The sequence below is a fragment of the Bos javanicus genome, chromosome 27, assembly GCF_032452875.1.
Source record: "Bos javanicus breed banteng chromosome 27, ARS-OSU_banteng_1.0, whole genome shotgun sequence".
NCBI lineage: Eukaryota > Metazoa > Chordata > Mammalia > Artiodactyla > Bovidae > Bos > Bos javanicus.
In genome coordinates, this window is record NC_083894.1 from 7,062,732 (window position 1) to 7,082,503 (window position 19,772).

The 19,772-nt window shown below is 45.2% G+C and overlaps 2 long non-coding RNA genes across 2 annotated transcripts; both read left to right on the forward strand.

Annotated features, from left to right (window-relative positions):
* The first annotated feature begins 3,933 nt into the window (after positions 1 to 3,933).
* On the forward strand, positions 3,934 to 6,699 carry LOC133239814 (uncharacterized). The gene is made up of 2 exons (XR_009733977.1): positions 3,934 to 4,975; positions 6,464 to 6,699. It is a non-coding gene; the product is annotated as an uncharacterized LOC133239814 (long non-coding RNA).
* Positions 6,700 to 10,687: 3,988 nt separating this feature from the next.
* On the forward strand, positions 10,688 to 19,480 carry LOC133239818 (uncharacterized). Its single transcript, XR_009733981.1, has 3 exons — positions 10,688 to 11,517; positions 12,920 to 13,049; positions 19,102 to 19,480. It is a non-coding gene; the product is annotated as an uncharacterized LOC133239818 (long non-coding RNA).
* Positions 19,481 to 19,772: the final 292 nt, after the last annotated feature.

Genomic DNA, 19,772 nt, shown 5'->3' on the forward strand with positions numbered 1-19,772 from the left:
GTGACCTCCTTGCTGAGGCAACAGGACCCTTCCCTGATGTACAGAGATGGCCCTGGGTGCTATCTCCAGGATTAACATAGCTGCAAAGGACTCATCTTTAGACCTTGCCAAGGAAAAATAAGCCACTGAAATTGTGCAATTCCTGACAAGGGCTGTTTTCAACTGGTGAGGAACCATGGCAAGAAACTGCCTTGAAACTCACCATGGCACCCTGACCCGTTTTGGAAATGCCCTTCTATGAAAAGTCATGCCTGGTCTTGCACATAAAACTGCATCATCAGCTTCCTTAAAAGAAAAAAGAAAAATCTGCTGTGCTGCAAACCATAGATAACTAAAACACAACAATTTTTGTTTTGTTTATTTATTTAGGCTGTACTAGGTTGTAGAAAATTGTGAAAGAAATGTGAATACCAGACCACATGACCTGCTTCTTGAGAAACCTATATGTAGATCAGGAAGCAACAGTTAGAACTGGACATGGGACAACAGACTGGTTCCAAATAGGAAAAGGAGTATGTTAAGGTGGTATATTGTCACCCTGCTCATTTAACTTATATGCAGAGTACCTCATGAGCAATGCTGGACTGGAAGAAGCACAAGCTGGAATCAAGATTGCCAGGAGAAATATCAATAACCTCAGATATGAAGATGACACCACTCTTATGGCAGAAAGTGAAGAGGAACTAAAAAGCCTCTTGATGAAGGTGAAAGAGGAGAGTGAAAAAATTGGCTTAAGCTCAACATTCAGAAAATGAAGATCATGGACCTGGTTCCATCACTTCGTGGGAAATAGATGGGGAAACAGTGGAAACAGTGTTGCACTTTATTTTTTTTTGGCTCCCAAATCACTGCAGATGGTGACTGCAGCCATGAAATTAAAAGACGCTTACACCTTGGAAGGAAGGTTATGACCAACCTAGATAGCATATAATAAGCAGAGACATTACTTTGCCAACAAAGGTCCGTCTAGTCAAGGCTATGGTTTTTCCTGTGGTCATGTATGGATGTGAGGGTTGGACTATGAAGAAAGCTGAGTGCCAAAGAATTGATGCTTTTGAACTGTGGTGTTGGAGAAGCCTCTTGAGGGTCCCTTGGATTGCAAGGAGATCCAACCAGTCCATTCTAAAGGAGATCAGTCCTAGGTGTTTTTTGGAAGGAATGATGCTAAAGCTGAAACTCCAGTACTTTGGCCACCTCATGTGAAGTGTTGACTCATTGGAAAAGACCCTGATGCTGGGAAGGATTAGGGGCAGGAGGAGAAGGGGACGACAGAGGATGAGATGCCTGGATGGATTCATGGACTCGTTGGACGTGAGTTTGAGTGAACTCCAGGAGTTGGTGATGGACAGGGAGGCCTGGCATGCTGCAGTTCATGGGGTCGCAAAGAGTCAGACACCACCGAGTGACTGAACTGAACTGAACTGAAGTCGTAGTTGTGGCATGTGGGATCTACTTACCTGATGTGCTATGCTTGGGAGTACAGAGTCTTACCCACTCTTACCACTCTTACCCACTCTTCAAGGAAGTCTCGTAAAACAGCATTTTTAAAAATTATTTTTTAAAAACTTTGGAGTATAGCTGATTAATAATATTGTGATAGTTTCAGGTGGACAGCAAAGAGACTCAGCCATGCATATACATGTATCCATTCTTCCCCAATTTTCTTTCCCATCCAAGCTGTCACATAACATTAAGCAGAATTCACTGAAAAACATCATTTTCAATGAAGAGACACAGTAGACAACGATTCAGTCTCACTTCTTTCTCCAGTGTAGTACTATAGAGTGTTTATAAACTGACCCTGTAGTAAAGATTTTGCCTGCAAGGTCCATAAACAAACAAATATGTGTATATATATATATCTCGTATAATTATATATATATATGTAGATGATATCTACCTCTCAAATATTATTTAGAGCTAAAGCAGAAGGAACTATGATCAAGACAACTTATTTTCCTTCAGAAAAATCCTATCCCTGGGTGCCAGCCAGGGACTGTCTGCTCGAGGCAGTCTCCATGGCTTTGCCGAGCCTCAGATGCGAGACTGAGCCACAGCGGGGGACCTGAACAGGACTGAAGCTCCGGGGGCTCCTTCAGGATGGAGTCCTCCTGGGTTCCCACATTTCTAAAGGGCTTGGAGTTCTACTCAGAGCTGTATGGCAAGTTCCATCCTGAGATTTAGAGTTTCTGAAAAGCCAGGTCAGTGTCTCTCCAACACTGAGATGGACAGATGTTACTAAGTGAGAGATGTTACTTAGTGATGGAGGTCCCCCTCAAACCAGTAAAGGGGTCTCCACTGCTGGGCCTGCTTCGTGATACTAGGCTGGGGAGATGAATTCAGTGGTAGCATCATCCTCCCACTCTGTCTCTGATGAAGGGAAACAGAGCACCCATCTGCCCATCACATGTCCCACTGAGATTTCATGAGACAGGTGTGTGATTGTGTTTCAGAGAATTAATAAAAGTTTTTTTTCCCCCTCTTTCTTTCTTTTTTCCCATTTGTGTCTTTGTCCACTTGAACTGTTCCTAACCTACAGTCTGTATTGATAACCAAGTTTTTTCTTTGCAGAAGACTAACCTATTATGTGAACTACACCTGACACTTATGGCCCTCCATTTCTGCAGGAGCCACATTCTGCATCTATTATCCTTTAACTTATTCTAGCCACATCCTTATACTTAACTTTTTCGCATCATAAACCTCCCCTTGTAGTTTGGTACCTCGCTTTGCTCTATTTTAACCTCATGTTGATGCTTAACTTTATGGTGCACTCTCTTTGGAAGCCACCCCTAGTGGATTGCTTTCCCCCTTTTGTATTACAGGAAGAAAGTCACCAGGAAATCCACAGGACAATGGACCCAAGCACCAGGACCAACTGCCAGACCCAAATACCTAGCTACCTGACACTGGCCTATTGACTGTTTCCCAACAGTGCAAAAGAGAGAATTCAGGACCCCTACACCTTTTGTCCCATATCTCCAAGCCCTGACTGTGAGCCCCAACTGTATGATCCCCTGTATTCCCGATGTAGGGGAGACAGGCTCCTTGAGGCAGGAACCTATCGAGTTCTCTCTTCTGCCGGCTTAATGATTAAATCCATCTTTATGTGTCCTCCAAACTCTTTCTCCGCAATTTTTATTCAGCTCTGGTGGGCAAAGAAAACCAAGATTTTGGCAGCGACTGTTGATGCCATCCCATAACAAGCTAGGTGGTGTGGGGAGCAGGTCAGGACCACTGGGTCTCTTCCCTCAGTGCCCCAGGGGCCAGAAAGAGCGTGGCTGTCCCTGCGGATGCTGGGAGTCAGCAAGTCTTGCCCAGGGAGTGAAACTGCCTCTGAACGAGTTAGTCCCTATTTGGGCCTGAAACAGCCTTTCATGGAAACAGTGTATGTGTTATTTGCTTAGTGGTGTCCGACTCTATGCAACCCGGTAGACTGCAGCCCACCAGGCCCCTCAGTCCATGGGACTCACCAGGCAAGAACACTGGAGCACGTTGCCATTTCCTTCTCCAAAAGGAACTATCAGTTCAGTTCAGTTGAGTCGCTCAGTGGTGTCTGACTCTGCGACCCCATGAATTGCAACATGCCAGGCCTCCCTGTCCATCACCAACTCCCAGAGTTCACTCAAACTCATGTCCATTGAGTCAGTGAGGCCATCCAGCCATCTCATCCTCTGTCCTCCCCTTCTCTTCCTGCCCCCAATCCCTCCCAGCATCAGGGTTTTTTCCAATGACTCAACTCTTCGCAGGACATGGCCAAAGGATTGGAGTTTCAGCCTCAGCATCAGTCCTTCCAAAGAACACCCAGGGGTGATCTCCTTTAGGATGGACTGGTTGGATGTTCTTGCAGTCCAAGGGACTCTCAAGAGTCTTCTCCAACAACACAGTTCAAAAGCATCAATTTTTTGGCATTCAGCTTTCTTCACAGTCCAACTCTCACATCCATACATGACCACTGGAAAAACCATAGCCTTGACTAGACGGACCTTTGTTGGCAAAGTAATATCTCTGCTTTTCAAATGCTATCTAGGTTGGTTATAACTTTCCTTCCAAGGAATAGGTGTCTTTTAATTTCACAGCTGCAATCACCATCTGCTGTGATTTTGGAGCCCCCAAAAGTCAAGTCTGACACTGTTTCCACATCTCTCTTCCATGAAGTGATGGGACCGGATGCCATGATCTTAGTTTTCTGAATGTTGAGCTTTAAGCCAACTTTTTCACTCTCCTTTTTCACTTTCATCAAGAGGCTTTTTAGTTCCTCTTCACTTTCTGCCCTAAGGGTGGTGTCATCTGCATATTTGAGGTTATTGATATTTTTCCCTGCAATCTTGATTCCAGCTTGTGCTTCTTCAAGCCTAAAAGGAGGTATAGAAATAAAGAAAGTGAATTCTCCCTTTTATGTCTGACTCTCTGCAACCCCATGAACTGTAGCCCACCAGCCTCCTCCATCCATGGAATTTTCCAGGCAAGCGTACTGGAGTGGGGTGCCATTTCCTTCTGCACAGGAAAACAGTGGGCAGTTTTAAAGCCCTGGATGGGTGAGGGTGAGGCTGGGGAGCGGGTAAGCGAAGATTCAACAAGAAGTCTGTGCCCCTGCCAGGGGAAACAGGCAAGTCTGTGCCACTTGCCACACCCCTGCCCATCAGCTGAACTGACTGCCAAGGAGAAGTTTGTGGTTAAAAGGGCAGCAGGAAAGCTTTTCCTGGGGTTTTCACAGCCTCATTAGCATACAAGTGACTGCCCCTGCTTTGTGCTATAAAGGCCACTCCCATGACACACAGGGAAGAGGCTCAGTTAACCAGTTCCTAATAAGCAAATCCACAGCCAGTGCGGAATTCCTTCCGGAACCTGGCACCTTTTTAAAGCGGCAAGCGCAGCCTCTTCTCCAGCATCAGCCGCAGAGCTCGGGATGCCAGCATGAGGCTCCATTATCTGCTCCTCCTGCTCCTCTTGGTGGTCCTGTCTTCTGGGTCAGGTGAGCTCGTGGGAGCCCCGGGGGGAGCCGTGGGCTCTCTCTCCTGTTTCTACCTCCTTCTGTCCTGCTATCCCCATCTACACGTGGTCAGACTAAACCCACCATATTTGATGCTTCTGAGAAGCCAGCGCTGAGTCCTTAGTAGCGAGAGGGGTCTGAGAACCGCCCTGCAAATTCCTGGTTGTTTCTAAGCCACTCTAGTGAGTCAAAACTTCTGAGCCTGTCTCCTCATTGGTTTCATGAGAAGGAAACAGAAGATGCCTCTGTTAAGTGACTCTCCTTGTTTTCTTTTTCATAAAAGCAAGAAATTTGATTTTGTCCCATGACAGAAGCACAGAATGTCACTTTACAAATCTTTATATTTGAAGGGTGGTGGCTCTAGGCGACCAGACAAGTCCAGAGGAGAGTCAGGCCGAGCCTGGGCTTCAGGAGCTGCCCTTGGGACGCTCCGTGCTGAGTCTCCTCAGCAGGAAGGTCCTCCAGGACACGTCGCTGACGATGTGACCCTCGCTCCACAGCTGGGAGGCAGCACATCCAAAGCAGTGTGCAGGATCGGCTGTCTGAATTTCATCTTACCCTTGATATTTCCTGAAATAGGATGAAAGTATGTAGGGAGGAAGGAGGGAGGAAGGGAGGGCGGGAGAGGCTGCGGAGACTGAGACCTGAGACAACTGATTAGATGTCAAAATCAAGTTGAAAAGGCCTAGTCTGATCAGTGTTGTTTATGACTGTAACCCAACTCTTAGCACAGTGGCAGGGAGAGAGGACAGGGGTGTCAGGAATGTGGCCTCTCAGTGCCCGGGGCCCGGGTTCTATCCCTGGACGGGGAACGAGAGAGGGACCAGAGGTGCCTTGTGGTCAAGAGGAAAAAGGCTTGTGAGGAAGACGGGAAGGCCTCTGGTCTGGAGGAAACCACAAAGGGAGGGGGAGAGGGGCTGAATCGCACCAGCGCTGAGAGCGTTCTGAGTCAGTAGAGACGATGATACAAAACTTTTTTTTCTGAACCATTGTCACTGTCAGCTGTAGGTAACTTTGAGAGTAAGTTCTCTTTAACCAGTTCTTACTTTCAGCTGTATCTTTTCCTCCTATCTCAGCTGCACTACTTGACTGGCTCCATGAGTGGGAAACCTAAGCGGTGAAAATAGAACCCGGGGGCCACTTCTGACTCCTGGTGGGAAGGTGGATGTAGCAGAGCTTCCCAGTCTTTGCCCTCATGGTGGAGCTGACCCCGCTCACAACCAGGGTCCTCACACCCCAGTCCCTCAGCCTCTGGTTCTGGAAATGTGAGGGTCCACCAGAGCCTGGGCAGGGTCAGTGTCTGTCTGGAAGCTGGTCCACGGGGTCCTGGACTCACATCTTGTTGTCACGAGGCCGTGTCCGCATCTCAGAACAGAAAGCCCCAGGGCCTCGCTCAGAGGGGACACAGCTGGCCTTCTCGAGATGCTGCTTTCCTGCTGACACGTTTTTCCCTCTTCCTTCTCTTTTTAGGATTTACTCAAGGAGTAAGAAGTTATCTAAGCTGCTGGGGGAATAGAGGCATCTGTTTGCTGAACAGGTGCCCTGGACGCATGAGACAGATTGGCACCTGTTTAGCGCCCCGAGTAAAATGCTGCAGGTAAAAGAAGGTGAAGATGCGGCCGGGACCGATGCGGAGACAGAAACTGCACCCTTTGACAGAGCGTCTAAAATTTAAACCAGAATAAATTTTGTTCAAAATTAAAGAATCTTGCCCACTGGTCATTGAGGTTGTTGTGTGGTGTCTGATCCCAGGCGAATTCTGAAATCCCTGAGGATGCTCTCTGAGCTCCCTATGTGGACTATCGGGGAATCATGGTGGGGTGCTCTGTGCTCCCAGGGGTGTGACCCTCTGTTCCTTGGGGGCCTGACCATCCCCAGCCCCTCTGTCTGCTGTCCTTCCTTCTTCCCAGCCCAGGGCACCCTGTCCTGCCCCACGTCTCCCCTCAAACATGCACCCCAGGGGTCCAGAATCACCAGCACATCAGTCCCATAGGAAAGCCCCCACCCCCGCTCCAGGAGGAAACCCCCCTCCCCTGTCCCCCTGCAGCCCTCACTTCCATTCGGTTTGTGCTTCTTACTTCTGCCTTGTGCGCACGTGGATACACTTCTGATTCCCTTTTGGGCTATAAGATCTCTGTAGGCATAGATTGTCCTACTCCTGTACGTGCTGGGCATTGAGACGAGACATTGCTTCACAAATTGTCATCAACTGAATGACAGAGTTGACATGGACAAAGCATGTCTCTCTGTGTGTACATGATATGATGCAACTAGATGCTATGGAAAAACAAGTCCTGTGGAAAGCACAGTTCAATGAAGGCAACACAGCACAGAACACAGAGACCTCAAGGGCGGGGTGAGCATGCTGACCTCAGCCTGCTTGCAGTTTCTTCAGAGGGTTTGCTAGTTAAACAAAGAGCCTTGCTGGTGCACACTGTATGTGTGAGCAGCTCTCTGGTCTTTGCACTAATTCTTCCCTCAGGGCAAGCTGAGGTCACCAAGGGGATGGTGTTAGGAGACAGGGCCTTTGGGAGGTGATTTGGTCATGAGGGTGGGATGCTCCTGGGTGGAATGAGGGCCTTTATGAAAGAGACCCCAGAGAGATGGCTCACCCCTTGTGCCCTCTGACGACACAGGGAGACTGCCGTCTACCAGCCACCTGCTCTATCTTGATCGTGGAGCTCCCAGCCTCCAAAACTGAGAAGTAAGGGTCTGTTGTAAGTAAGCCACCTATTACAATACCACATGTAAAATAGATAGCCAGCATGGATTTTCTGTATGACTCAGGGAACTCAAACAGGGGCTCTGAGACCTGTTAGAAGGGTGGGATGGGGAAGGAGATGGTATGAAGTTCGAGAGGGAGGGGACATGGGTGAACCCATGGATGATTCCTGTTTTTCTATGACAGAAAACCACGAAATTCTGTAAAGCAATCATCCTTCAGTTAAAAAACAAAGTGCAAAAAAAGAGCCACCTGGCCTATGGTTTTCTGTTTCAGTAGCCTGAAAGGGCAGACACATGACAAGTGAGAATTACAGCACAGGTGAATTAAGTACCTAAGCATTCAGCCTTAAGATAGGGAAATGACGTGGAGTATTTGGCTGTGCCCAATGCCATCTCATTACAAGGAGCCTTAGATGTGGAGGAGGGACACAGACCAGTGTCAGAGATGCACACTGAGAGGCTAAACCAGCCTCTCATAAGCTCACACTGATGTGGAGAGGCCATAAGCCAAGGAGGGTAGGCAGCTTCTAAGTGTGAGAAGGAAGGAAGCCTCCAGAAGTTATGGCATCCTGCTGACACTGTGATATGAAGCCAATGAGACCCATTTGGGACTTTGGATCCTAAGAACCACAATAACAAGTATGTGTTCCTTTAAGCCACGTAGCTTGTGGCAATTTGCTACAGCTGCAATAGGAAATCAATACAGCAGTAGCTTAAAATCATGCCTTGAGCCTAAAATTAACAGCTCAAAAGACACAGACCTGTGTGTGTTTAATGGAGGAAGAAAATGATAACAGCTGTCAACATTTTACTCAACTTTATATTTCTTTTTTCACAGAAATGCCCATGGTGAATCTGCCAACTCTTCTTCATCTCGAAGGTTGTATTGGGGACTCAGTCTTACACCTCAAGTATCTTGTATACCTTTTATCCTTTATTTTTAGTTTGTTTTATTATCACGGAATGTTTATCTGCCATTAAGTGTGGTTTGGTGTTACTGTTTATATGAAATTTTTATCATATTCTTTGTTGGGATTTCAGTTTTTAATTTCTATTTAATTTTAAGTTGCATTCTTGTATCTGTTGATGTTTTACTGCCATAACATTTCTGGGTGTCATGTTGGACTCCTGCATGGGAGGAATGCTCGTGTCATTTCAGCACCGGGAAGATGATGGCTTTCCCATGTGACTCTTGAGCCAAATGGGCTCATGCTCTGGTCCAAGGCCAGCCTTTCCACCTCGGTCCTGGGTCTCATTTCTCATGCTTACTCAGGGGTGAGACCCAAACTATTTCTACCTCTTGCCCCCATCGAGTGCAGCTACAAAAACTAAAAGCAGGGACTTCCCTGGTGGTCCAGTGGTTAAAACTCCAGCTGCCAATGCAAGGGGCATGGGTTCAATCCCTTGTCAGGGAACTAAGATCTCATATGCTAGAGTTCAGTTCAGTTGCCCAGTCATATCTGAGTCTTTGCGACCCCAGGGACTGCAGCATGCCAGGCCTCCCTGTCCATCAACAACTCCTGTGGTTACTCAAACTCATGTCCATCAAGTCAGTGATGCCATCCAACCATCTCATCCTCTGTCATCCCCTTCTCCAACCTTCAATCTTTCCCAGCATCAGGGTCTTTTCAAATGAGTTACTTCTTCCCATCAGGTGGCCGAAGTTTCAGCTTCAGCATCTGTCCTTCCAATGAATATTCAGGATTGATTTCCTTTAGAATGGACTGATTGGATCTCCTTGCAGTCCAAGGGACTCTCAGGAGACTTCTCCAACACCACAGTTCAAGAGCATCAATCCTTCAGTGCTCAGCTTTCTTTATAGTCCAACTCTCACATCCATACATGACTACAGGAAAAACCATAGCTTTGACTAGATGGACATTTGTTGGCAAACTAATGTCTCTGCTTTTTAATAAGCTGCCTAGGTTGGTCATAGCTTTTCTTACAAGGAGCAAGCGTCTTTTAATTTCATGGCTGCAATCACTATCTGCAGTGATTTTGGAGCCTCAAAAATAAAGTCATCTATTGCTTCCACTGTTTCCCCATCTATTTGCCATGAACTGATGGTATCAGTTGCCATGATCTCATTTTTTGAATGTCAAGTTTTAAGTCAGCTTTTTCCTCTCTCCACTTTCAGCTTCATCAAGAGGCTCTTTAGTTCCTCTTCACTTTCTGCCATAAGGGTGATATCATCTGCAATGTGAGCTTATTGATATTTCTCCTAGCAATCCTGATCCAGCTTGAGTTTCATCCAGCCTGGCATTTTGCATGATGAACTCTGCACAGAAGTTAAATAAGCAGGGTGACAATATACAGCCTTGACTTACTACTTTCCCAGTTGGAACCAATCTGTTTTTCCATGTCTGGTTCTAAGTGTTGCTTCTTGAGCTGCATACAGGTTTTGCAGGAGGCACGTCAGGTGGTCCATCTCCGTCAGAATTTTCCACAGTTTATTGTGATCCAGAGAGTCAAAGGCTTGAGCATAGTCGATGAAGCAGAAGTAGATGTTTTCTGGAAATGTCTTGCTTTTTCTATGGTCCAACAGATGTTAGCAATTTGATCTCTGGTTCCTCTGCCTTTTCTAAATCTAGCTTGTACATATGGAAGCTCTCAGTTCATGTACTGTTGAAGCCTAGCTTGGAGGATTTTGAGCCCAACTTGGCTAGCAATCAACAGTCTGCATTGATAACTAAGTTTCTTCTTTCCAGAAGACTAACCTATTATGCTGGAGAAGGCAATGGCACCCCACTCCAGTACTCTTGCCTGGAATATCCCAAGGAGCTTGGTGGGCTGCAGTCCATGGGGTCGCTAGTGTCGGGCTTGACTGAGCGACTTCACTTTCACTTTTCACTTTCCTGCATTGGAGAAGGAAATGGCAACTCACTCCAGTTTTCTTGTCTGGAGAATCCCAGGGACGGAGGAGCCTGGTGGGCTGTCGTCTATGGGGTCACACAGAGTCGGACAAGACTGAAGTGACTTAGCAGCAGCAACCTATTATGCAAACTACATCTGTACCAGTTGCCCTCTAATTCTGCAGGAGCCACACTCTGCATCTATTATTCCTTAACTTATTCTAGTCACATCCTGATACTTAACTTTATGGCATCATAAACCTCCCCTTGTAGTTTGGTACCTCTCTTTACTCTATTTTAACCTCATGTTGATGCTTAACTTTATGGTGCACTCTCTTTGGAAGCCACCCCATAGTGGTTTGCTTTCCCCCTTTTGTATTACAGGAAGAAAGTCACCAGGAAATCCCCAAAGGACAATGGACCCAAGCACCAGGACCAACTGCCAGATCCAAATACCTAGCTACCTGACCCTGGCCTAGTGACTGTTTCCAAACAGTGCAAAAAGAGAGAATTCAGGACCCCTACACCTTTTATCCCATATCTCCAAACCCTGACTGTGAGCCCCGCCTGTTTGATCCCCTGGATTCCCGATGGAGGGGAGACAGTCTCCTTGAGGCAGGAACCTATTGTGTTCTCCCTTCTGCCAGCTTAAGGGTTAAATCCATCTTTCTGCTTGCCCCAAACTCTGTCTCTACAAATTTAATTTGACTCCAGTGGGCAGAGAAAACCAAGATTTCCGTGGCAACAATGTCATCGAGTCTGGCTGGTTCCCCACCTCTCCGCCAGGATGACTCCTGCCAACGGGGATCAAGAGGCATCCTGTGTGACCTCATTCACCCCTTCCTCCGCCCTTTGTTGACCCGGCCTCTTATCATGTAGCCATGCACAGGGGCTCCCAGGTGTCTCTGCCACAGTCTACCTGAGAAGGGCAGAGGAGCTAACTGCAAGGTAGGTTTCCAGGAGAGAGAGAGAGACATTTGTGGTTAAAGAAAGCGTGGGACTAGATGTGTAACATTTAGGGAGTCAGTGTAAAGGATAACTTTCAGTATAAAAGTACAATTGTGGCCAATTGCCTGTAGGCTATACTTTCTTTTCCATTACTATAAAAGTACTGTTGCTGGGGCCAAGGAAGTAAAACCCTCACAGCTATTCTGTAGAATTAAGTAAGACTTATTTAAACAGCTTGCTACAAACACTTAACTCTATTTTTAGGTTGATGTCACTAAAGTAAAATAAATCTCCACTTAGTGAAAGATTCAAATGCATATCAAAAGATTAAAAGTGAAAACATTTTATTGCTAAGTTGCCTCAGGACAGAGAGAAAAACATCCGTACATATAGATCACATAAGATGGAAGAGAGGTGGGTGAGTGAAGGCTAGAGACCATGACGTATTATGACCTGCTTTGACCTGTTAGGTTGGGAATGGGTGAGTCGGTGCTTGTGCTCAGGAACACTTTGGGATAAAGCAAGTTAATGGGCTCTCTCCAGACCCTCAAAACCCTAAGGATTATGCCCAAGCCTTCCTTTCTTTTCTCCTTCCCTTCCTCATTCCCTCCATTCATATCCATTTATTCATTCACCTATATGTTGACTCTTCCATACTACTACCTATTCATAGAAACAAATGTTTGACTACCTGCTCAATGCCAGGCACTGTTCTAGGTGTTGAGAATGTGAGATAATAAAACAGGACTTGTTACTTTGGAGATTTACATATAAAGAAAAAGAGAGGTATGAACACTGTAAAGTAAAACCAAGTGGAGAGAAGGAAGACATGGAGAAAAATATCAATGATTTACCTGGTAGGCATGTGTGCTAAGTCACTTGTCTATGCAAGAGCTTGCTTAGGATGGATCAATTCTCACTGTAAATGGTAGCAAAAAAAAAAAAAAAAAAAACATGTTGAGAGTGAAAAAAGATAATTTTAATTTCCAAAATTCCGTTTCGATTGTGAAAGGTGTATGTGTGTTGGATTGTTGTTGTTCAGTCAATCAGTCGTGTCCAGCTCTTTGCGACCCATGGATTGAGGGTGTATATTCTGAAAGGAGAAATGGACAGAGGCAGAGACATGAAATAAAGGTGAAAAAAAGAAATGAATAATTTTCTAACAGAATTCACTGTTTAATGATTTTTCTCCAAAAAATGCACCACCTCAGAGCCATAAGCAGAAGTGAGAATCAGTGTAGGAACCCTGACTTCCTGCAAACCTCTTCCTTTACAAAAGGCAAACACTTGGACCATGTGTCCATAGATGAAACATCCTCAAATTAGGCCCAGGCCCAGCTGAACATCTCTGGTGGGATAAAAGCACTTTCTTTCCAGCTGAAGTTTTCAAACTCTCTCCCAGATCACCTGCCCTGATTCAGGTGTGCCACCAGACACTGGTTCAACTTGGAATTCCGAAAACTCCTTTCTCCTCATGAAGCTACTGTACCTTTTCTTCCTCTTACTTGTGCATCTTATCCACACAACATCGGGTAAGTGGCAAACGTAACAAGTCGGGTGATATGGTGGATGACCTTGGAGCCTGGAGTATGGAAGGTCATGTTGATTCATCATCCAGTGATGTGCTTAACGGAATATTATCCACTCTGAGAGAAGCATAGCATATGGGACATGCTCCATTTTACAAATAACGAAAGAGAAGCTTAAAGAAGTGAAAAATAGCCTCCCATGATTGCCCTTAACTAGTTGGTGGTAAACCCATAAATTGTAATGGTGATGGAAAGATTTACAGGGGAATTTACAGCTTACAAATCATTTCCATGTGACTAACAGTATCATTAATAATAATACTAAATCTTGTTGACCACTTCCAATCCCAAAAAAAGATAATGCCAAAGAATGCTCAAAAGAACACACAATTTACTCTCACGCCAGTAAAGTAATGGCCAAAATTCTCCAAACCAGGCTTCAGCAGTACATGAACAGTGAACTTCCAGACGTTCAAGCTGATTTTAGAAAAAGGAGAGGAACCAGAGATCAAATTGCCAACATCTGCTGGATCATAGCAAAAGCAAGAGAGTTACAGAAAAACATCTATTTCTGTTTCCTTGACTATACCAAAGCCTTTGACTGTGTGGATCACAATTAACTGTGGAAAATTCGGAAAGAGATGGGAATACCAGACCATGTGACTGCCTTCTTGAGAAACCTGTATGTAGATCAGGAAGCAACAGTTAGAACTGAACATGGAACAACAGAAGGGTTACTAATAGGAAAAAGAGTATGTCAAGGCTGTCTATTGCCACCCTGCTTATTTAACTTATGTGCAGAGTACATCATGAGAAATGCAGTGCGGAAAGAAGCACAAGCTGGAATCAAGACTGCTGGGAGAAATATCAATAACCTCAGATATGCAGATGACACCATCTTTATGGCACAAAGGGAAGAGGAACTAATAAGACTTGATGAAAGTGAAAGAGGAGAGTGAAAAAGTTGGCTTAGAGCTCAACATACAGAAAACTAAGATCATGGTATCTGGTCCCATCACTTCATGTCAAATAGATGAGGAAACAGTGGAAAAAGTGCCAGACTTTATTTTTCGGGCTCCAAAATTATTGCAGATGGTGGCTGCAGCCATGAAATTAAAAGAGGCTTACTCCTTGGAAGGAAAGTTATGACCAACCTAGATAGTATATTGAAAAGCAGAGATATTACTTTGCCAACAAAGATCCATCTAGTCAAGGCTATGGTTTTTCCAGTGGCCGTGTATGGATGTGACAGTTGGACTGTGAAGAAAGCTGAGTGCTAAAGAATTGATGCTTTTGAACTGTAGTGTTCAGAAGACTCTTGAGAGTCCTTTGCACTGCAAGGAGATCCAACCAGTCCATCCTAAATGACATCAGTCCTGGGTGTTGTTTGGAAAGACTGATGCTGAAGCTGAAGCTCCAATACTTTGGCCACCTCATGCGAAGAACTGACTCATTGGAAAAGACCTTGATGCTGGGAGGGATGGGGGGCAGGAGGAGAAGGGGGCGACAGAGGATGAGATGGCTGGATGGCATCACCGAATCGATGGACATGAGTTTGAGTGAACTCTGGGAGTTGGTGATGGACAAGGAGGGCTGGCGTGCTGCGATTCATGGGGTCACAAAGAGTCAGACACGACTGAGTGCCTGAACTGAGCTGAACTGAAGTTCCTGTTTAACTAAAACAATGAAACTTTTAATGCCTTATCCCAAATATATTCCTCATAGCAATATTTATGGGGTAGGCCATTTTACAAGATGGGATTAAGGAATTAAGTAATTTCTTCAAAGGAGTGCAGATTGAATGTAGGGAGCATTTTAACTCAAGCCCAAGTGGGTTTGACTCAGTTGTATTAAATGTTCAACAATCCGAGAAAACTAATGTACTTACTGAATTACATAAAATCAACAAATCCTATAGCTCAAGTGTGATCTGTGCATCACTCAGGACATACTTATCCTACAAGGTTACATCTTGTTCACCTGCAATCCAAGCTAAACTGGGTGTCCTGCATTTTCCATGCAGCCATCCTCAGGTGACAGCATGCTCCAGGCTGTACTGTGGTGACAGCGCCTCTAGATCTTAGCATCTCACAAGAGCCAAAGTTAATTCTCGCTCAAATGACTCCAACCAGGGAGGGCCTGGGTGGTCTGATCAGACCCCCACCCCCAAGGAGCAGCCACCACCGTGGGTGCTGCTGGTCCTCTGCCCCATCAAAGCACTCTTAGGACTCTCATGCTGGCGATTACGGGCCCCAGCCCTGAAGGGAAACGTCAGTTCCCCACAGAATTCATTAATCAAGAAGGTCCAGTTGTTTAGTCACTCAGTTGTGGTCCACTCTTTGGGACCCCATGGACTGTCGCCCACCAGGCTCCTCTGTCCATGGGATTCTCCAGGCAAGGATACTGGAGTGGGTTGCCATTCCCTTCTCCAGGGCATCTTCCCAACCCAGGGATCAAAACTGCATCTCCTGCATTGGCAGGTGGGCTCTTTGTCACTAGGGCCACCTGGGAAGCCCCTTAACTGGTATCCTTTGGTGCTTTTCACTCAAGAGTACATTGACGAATTACCTGTATTAAAAATAATCTAGCTCATAAAGCCTCACCTGATTGTGGTCTATGCAAGAGCTTGCTTAGGATGGATCAATTCTCTCTGTAAATGGTAGCATAAAAAAAAAATGTTGAGAGTTAAAAAAAGTTCTTTCTAATTTCCAAAATTCCTTCTCATTTTTCCATTGTAAAAGCTATATACTGTTGCGTTGTTTTTGTTCAGTCAATCAGTCGTGTCCAACTCTGCGACCCATGGATTGAGGGTGTTTAATCTGAAAGGAGAAATGGACAGATGCAGAGACATGAAATAAAGGTGAAAAAAAGAAATGAATAATTGTCTAACATAATTCACTGTTTAATGATTTTTCTCCAAAAATGCACCAAACCTAAGAGCCATAAGCAGAAGTGAGAATCAATGTGGAAACCCTGACTTCCTACAAACCTCTCCCTTTACAACAGGCAAACACTTGGACCATGTGTTCATAGATGAAACATCCTCAAATTAGGCCCAGGCCCAGCTGAACATTGCTGGTAGGAAAAAAGTGTTTTCTTTGCAGCTGAAGTTTTCAAACTCTCTCCCAGATTGCCTGCCCCGATTCAGGTGTGCCACCAGACACAGGTTCTACCTGGAATTCCGAAAACTCCTTTCCCATTATGAAGCTACTGTACCTTCTCTTCCTCTTCCTTGTGTGTCTTATCCAGACAACATCGGGTAAGTGGCAGATGCAACTGGTCGGGTGATATGGTGGATGACCTTGGAGCCTAGGGTAGGGAAGGTCAAGTTGATTCATCATCCAGTGATGTGCTAAACGGAATAATATCAAAGCTGAGAGAAGCATAGCATATGCGACATGCTCCATTTTACAAATAATGAAAGAGAAGCTTCAAGAAGTGAAAAATAGCCTCCCATGATTGCCCTTAACTAGTTGGTGTTAAAACCATAAAGTGTAATTGGTGATAGAAAAGATTTACTGGGGACTTTGCGGCTTACAAATCATTTCCATGTGACTAACAGTAACACCAATAATAATGGCAAATCATGTTGACCACTTCCAATCCCAAAGAAAGGCAATGCTAAAGAATGCTCAAACGAACACACAATTGCACTCATCTCACCTGCCAGTAAGGTAATGCTCAAAATTCTCCAAGCCAGGCTTCAGCAGTACACGAACCGTGAACATTCAGACGCTAAAGCTGGTTTTAGAAAAGGCAGAGGAACCAGAGATCAAATTGCCAACAAACGCTGGATCATCGAAAAGCAAAAGAGTTTCAGAAAAACATCTATTTCTGCTTTCTTGACTATGCCAAAGCCTTTGACTGTATGGATCACAATAAACTGTGGAAAATTCTGAAAGAGATGGGAATACCAGACCACGTGATCAGCCTCTTGAGAAACCTGTATGCAGGTCAGGAAGCAACAGTTAGAACTGGACATGGAACAACAGAATGGTACCAAATACGAAAAAGAGTACGTAAGGCTGTCTATTGTCACCCTGCTTATTTAACTTATATGCAGAGTACATCATGAGAAATACTGGGCTGGAAGAAACACAAGCTGGAATCAAGATTGCCGGGAGAAATATCAATAACCTCAGATATGCAGATGACATCATCCTTATGGGAGAAAGTGAAGAGGAACTAAAAAGCCTCTTGATAAAAGTGAAAGAGGAAAGTGAAAAACTTGGCTTAAACCTCAACATTTGGAAAACTAAGATCATGGTATCTGGTTCCAACACTTCCTGGCAAATTGATGGGGAAACAGTGGAAACAGTGCCAGACTTAATTTTGGGGGGTTTGAAAGTCACTGCAGGTTGTGGCTGCAACCATGAAATTAAAAGAAGCTTACTCCTTGGAAGGAAAGTTATGACCAACCTAGACAGTATACTGAAAATCAGAGATATTACTTTGCCAACAAAGGCCGTCTACTCAAGGCTATGGTTTTACCAGTGGTCATGTATGGATGTGAGAGTTGGACTGTGAAGAAAGCTGTGTGCCGAAGAATTCATGCTTTTGAACTGTGGGGTTGGAGAAGATTCTTGAGAGTCCCTTGGACTGTAAGGAGATCCAACCAGTCCATCCTAAACGAGATCAGTCCTGGGTGTTCATTAGAAGGACTGATGCTGAAGCTGAAGCTCCAATACTTTGGCCACCTTATGTGAAGAGCTGACTCATTAGAAAAGAACTTGATGCTGGGAGGGATTGGGGGCAGGAGGAGAAGAGGACGAGAGAGGATGAGATGGCTGGATGGCATCACCTACTTGATGGACATGAGTTTGAGTGAATTCTGGGAGTTGGTGATGGGCAAGGAGGGCTGGTGTGTTGCTATTCTTGGGGTCACAAAGAATCAGACACAACTGAGCGCCTGAACTGAAGTTCCTCTTTAACTAAAACAATGAAACTTTTCATGTCTTATCCCAAATATATTCCTCCTTAGCAATATTTATGAGGTAGGCCATTTTACAAGATTGGATTAAGAAATGAAGTAATTTGTTCAAAGAAGTGCAGATTGAATGTAAGGAGCACTTTAACTCAAGTCCAAGTGGGTTTGACTCCAAAGACCTTGTTTTATTAAATATTCAACAATCCCAGAAAACTAATGTACTTACTGAATTACATGAAATCAACAAATACTTTAGCTCAAGTGTGATCTGTGTATCACTCCGGACATACTTATCTTACAAGGTTATGTGTTGCTCACCTGCAATCCAATCTAAACTGGGTGTCCTGAATTTTCCCTGCAGCCCTCCTCAGGTTATAGCATGCTGCAGGCTGTGCTGTGGTGACAGTGCCTCCAGGTCTTAGCTTCTTCAAAGAGCCAAAGTTAATTCTTGTTCAAATGAGGCCAACCCAGGAGGGCCTGGGTGCTCTGATCCGACCCCCACCCCCAAGGAGCAGCCACCAATGTGGGTGCTGCTGTTCCTCTGTCCAAGCAAAGCACTCTCAGGACCCTTGTGCTGGCGATTAAGGGCCCCAACCCTGAAGGGAAATGTCAGTTCCGCTCATAATTCATTAATCAAACAGATCTAGTTGTTTAGTCACTTGGTTGTGGTCCATTCTTTGCGACCCCATGGACTGACGCCCACCAGGCTCCTCTGTCCATGGGATTCTCCAGGCATGCATACCAGAGTGGGTTGCCATTCCCTTCTCCAGGGGATCTTTCTGACTCAGGGATCAAACTTGCATCTCCTTGTCTCCTCCATTGATAGGCGGATTCTTACCAGCTTAGCCATCAGTGAAGACTGAGGGAAGCCCCATAGACACTGTTTAAATGAATGAGCACAATCACCTTCCTATAGAACAATTTAAGGCCCCTTCTCAGTTCTTACTATAATTTTACAAAAATGTGGAAAAACATTCTAAGCTTATAGGTCACACCAAACCAAGGAGAGTGCCAGTTGTGTCCCTGTGGACTGTAATTTGGATTTCCTTGCTATATAAGATGAATTCTGGTAGCTTTAGTTACACATGCCTTATTTATTGTTTATTTTTCACCTCCCCTCCTTTATAGGGGAAAGAAAAAGGAAAAACCTTGAATGTGAGAAAATGGGTGGTGCCTGCAAGTATCAGAACACCCATGGGTGCATCATCATGTCTGGAGAATGCAAGAGTTGGAAGAAACACTGCTGCAGACTCTAGTTTCAGCATCGGAGCATCCTCAGCAACACAAGACACTCCCCACAGCTGAGTCCTGTTTAAAAAGAGACACTGCTCATTCGGGTCCTGTGGGGTCTTTCTGAGTGCATGAGGTCATGAACTGGATGGGAAGATTTCAGTTGGAAGTCTGGTCACACCACTCGTTAGCTGATTAACTCTGGACAGGCCTTGCCTTTCCTAGGTCTCAGTCTCTGCTCCTGTGACTGTTGAAATGGATGTTCTCCACAACCTCATTTGTTGGTGGTGGGGTTTAGTTGCTGAATCATGTCTGTCTCTTGTGACCCCATGGACTGAATCCATGTGACTTTCCAGGCAGGATACTGGAATCGGTTGTCCTTTCCTTTTTCAGGAGATCTTTCTGACCCAGGGATCAAGCCCACATCTCCTGTGTCTCCTGCATTGGCAGGCAGAGTCTTTAGCACTGAGCCCCAGGAAAGCAAACCTGTTCATATATCTCTACAAATGTATGGATGAGGGAAAGAGCTTTGAGTGTGTGTGTGTGGGTGTTATAGTGTGAAAAGTCAC